Raw genomic sequence first — 3,894 nt, 5'->3', positions numbered from 1 at the left:
TCTCCTTTGTTTATAGGTGCCGAGCAGCTTTGTTCAGAAATATTTCAGAGCTGCCACAGTCGTGCTGATAGGGGGAGGGTGGGAAAGCAGCTGAACGTGCTCTTCATGACAGGCTTCAAAATCATAATTGGGAGAGGGGGCTTTGATTAAGTAGGTTTTATCTGATGCTGTTACTATAGTGACTCTGCTTCTTTTAACTGCTCAGTGCTCCTTCGTGCATCAAACTACTTAAACTGTGTTCCGTGCCAGTGGCAGAGGGTTAAAATTCTTGCTTAATAGAAGTTCTTGTAAAAATATATATTAAAAAAAATTTTAAACTGAGAGAAGGCAGGGCCAGCTGGGATCTGGGGAAGGAATTGGTGGCTGTGAGGGTGGGGAGGCCCTGGCACAGGGTGCCCAGAGCAGCTGTGGCTGCCCCTGGATCCCTGGCAGTGTCCCAGGACAGGGCTGGGAGCAGCCTGGGACAGTGGAAGGTGTCCCTGCCCATGGATGAGCTTTGCAGTCCTTTCCAACCCGAGCTGTTCCAGGATTCTGTGTTTAACAGTCTCAAAAGCTGCAGCACTGTAAAACGTCTGAGTTTGGGTCGGAGAGGAGGCAGATGAAGGCTGGGATGGGCTGAGCTGTCACCCTTGTACCTTCGCTCTCTGAACACTGGAGGCTGAGCTGGGGACAACCGAGGTGTCCCACTGTCACTCCCGCCGAGGTGACACCACTTTCAGGACAAACAGCCGAGCGTTATCGTGAGAAGTGACGGCTCTGCTCTTTTCTCCTGCAGTTTCAGTGCTGACCTGCAGCGTTAGCTACCCCCACGACTTCTGCCAAGCCTTCTCTTCGAGTCCCAGGGATCCCAGCCTTCCAAGCTGAGAGGCAGCAGGCCAGGCAGGGGTTACCTCAGCGCTGTGGCTCTCCGTGTTTTGAGGAGCCCTTTTCCAAGCATGGCATCCAGCACGGTGCCCTCCAGCACTGGGAGCAGCTTCCATGTTGCTTCAAGGAATTCTGTGCGGAGTGACCCCACTTCCCTGCCAGCGCTCTCTGCTCCTTCCTCCTGCTCTGCCTCCCCAGTGGAATGTCCTGGGAAGCCACGGTTCCCCCAAACCTGTGCGCCACACGGCACTCACAGCCCCATCATCTCCTCATGGATCCACACCGCTCATTCCTCACAGCCCCATCATCCCCTCATGGATCCACACCCCTCATTCCCTCATGGATCCAGATTCTTCATGGATCCAGACTCCTCATTCACAGCTCCATCATCCCCTCACGGATCCACACCCCTCATGGATCCAGACTCCTCATGGATCCAGACCCCTCATGGATCCACACCCCTCATGGATCCAGACCCTTCATTCACAGCCCCATCATGTCCTCATGGATCTACACCCCTGATGGATCCAGACCCTTCATTCACAGCCCCATCATCCCCTCATGGATCCACACCCCTCATGGATCCAGACTCCTCATTCACAGCCCCATCATCCCCTCATGGATCCAGACCCCTCATGGATCCAGACCCCTCATGGATCCACACCCCTCATGGATCCAGACCCCTCATTCACAGCCCCATCATCTCCTCATGGATCCAGACCCCTCATGGATCCAGACCCCTCATGGATCCACACCCCTCATGGATCCAGACCCCTCATGGATCCAGACCCCTCATTCACAGCCCCATCATCTCCTCATGGATCCAGACCCCTCATGGATCCACACCCCTCATGGATCCAGACCCCTCATTCACAGCCCCATCATCTCCTCATGGATCCAGACCCCTCATGGATCCACACCCCTCATGGATCCAGACTCCTCATGGATCCACACCCCTCATTCCTCACAGCCCCATCATCCCCTCATGGATTCAGGCTCCAATTACAGCCCCATCATCCCCTCGTGGATACAGACTCCTCATGGATCCAGACCCCTCATTCACAGCCCCATCATCCCCTCACGGATCCACACCCCTCATGGATCCAGACCCCTCATGGATCCAGATCCTTCATTCACAGCCCCATCATCCCCTCATGGATCCAGATCCTTCATTCACAGCTCCATCATCCCCTCATGGATCCACACCCCTCATGGATCTCAGCTCCTCACAGCCCTGTCCCCACACAGACCTCCGTCTTCTTACAGCTTCCAACCCTTCATGGATCCCATCCCACTCCCATTCCCCATCCTCCCATGTTCCCTATCTCCTCCCATCCCTTAACATTCCCCATTCCCATTCTCCACTCCCTCATGTTCCCCATTCCAATTCCCAATTCCCATTCACCATCCCCTCACATTCCCCATTCCTATTCCCCATCCCCTCACACTCCCATCCATTCACATTCTCCATTTCCCATTCCCCATTCCCTCACACTCCCATTCCCTCACACTCCCATCCCCTCACATTCCCCATTCCCATTCCCTCACACTCCCATCCCCTCACATTCCCCATTCCCCATTCCCTCACACACCCATCCCATCACATTCCCCATTCCCCATTCCCTCACACTCCCATCCCCTCACATTCCCCATTCCCATTCCCTCACACTCCCATCCCCTCACATTCCCCATTCCCCATTCCCTCACACTCCCATCCCCTCACATTCCCCATCCCCATTCCCTCACACTCCCATCCCCATTCCCTCACACTCCCATTCTCTCACATTCCCCCATCCCCATTCCCCATTCCCACTCCCACTCCCATTCCCATTCCCCATTCCATTCCCCATTCCCCGTTCCCCATCCCCATTCCCCATTCCCATTCCCCATCCCCATTCCCCATTCCCCATTCCCCATCCCCATTCCCCATTCCCCATTCCCCATCCCCATTCCCCATTCCCCGTTCCCCATCCCCATTCCCCATTCCCATTCCCCATTCCCCATTCCCCATTCCCCATTCCCCATTCCCATTCCCCATTCCCATTCCCCATTCCCCGTTCCCCATCCCCATTCCCCATTCCCATTCCCCATTCCCATTCCCCATTCCCTCACACTCCCATCCCCTCACATTCCCCATTCCCATTCCCTCACACTCCCATTCCCCATTCCCCATTCCCATTCCCCATTCCCATTCCCATTCCCCATTCCCATTCCCCATTCCCCATTCCCTCACACTCCCGTCCCCTCATGTTCCCCATTCCCATTCTCTCACACTCCCATCCCCTCGCATTCCCCATTCCCCATTCCCATTCCCCACTCCCATTCCCATTCCCATTCCCCACTCCCATTCCCCATTCCCCATTCCCCATTCCCCATTCCCCATTCCCATTCCCCATTCCCCATCCCCATTCCCCATTCCCATTCCCATTCCCATTCCCTCACACTCCCATCCCCTCACATTCCCCATTCCCATTCCCTCACACTCCCATTCCCCATTCCCCATTCCCATTCCCCATTCCCCATTCCCTCACACTCCCGTCCCCTCATGTTCCCCATTCCCATTCTCTCACACTCCCATCCCCTCGCATTCCCCATTCCCCACTCCCATTCCCCATTCCCCATTCCCCATTCCCCATTCTCCATTCCCCATTACCCATTCCCATTCCCCATTCCCCATCCCCATTCCCATTCCCTCACACTCCCATCCCCTCACATTCCCCATTCCCATTCCCTCACACTCCCATTCCCCATTCCCTCACACTCCCATCCCCTCAGGTTCCCCATCCCCCACACTCCACACCCCAGCCCCAGCCCCGCCCCTAGCCCCGCCCCTCCGCGCTGATTGGCTGCAGTCTGTCCTAATTAACCTACGACAGACCCCGCCGCGCCTGTCCTGCTTTCCCCTCTACGGGGGCGGGATAAAGCGTTCATTGGCCAAACCCTACGTCGTCGGCCATGGTCCTTCCCTTCTATTGGCTGCGCTGGTTGTCAGTCACAACCAACACCCGCCCTCCGGGGTGTCCATCCCCG

The sequence above is a fragment of the Sylvia atricapilla genome, unplaced genomic scaffold (assembly GCF_009819655.1).
Source record: "Sylvia atricapilla isolate bSylAtr1 unplaced genomic scaffold, bSylAtr1.pri scaffold_155_arrow_ctg1, whole genome shotgun sequence".
In the NCBI taxonomy this organism is placed as follows: domain Eukaryota; kingdom Metazoa; phylum Chordata; class Aves; order Passeriformes; family Sylviidae; genus Sylvia; species Sylvia atricapilla.
The sequence above is the reverse complement of the archived record's forward strand: the minus strand, read 5'-3'. Positions refer to the sequence as shown.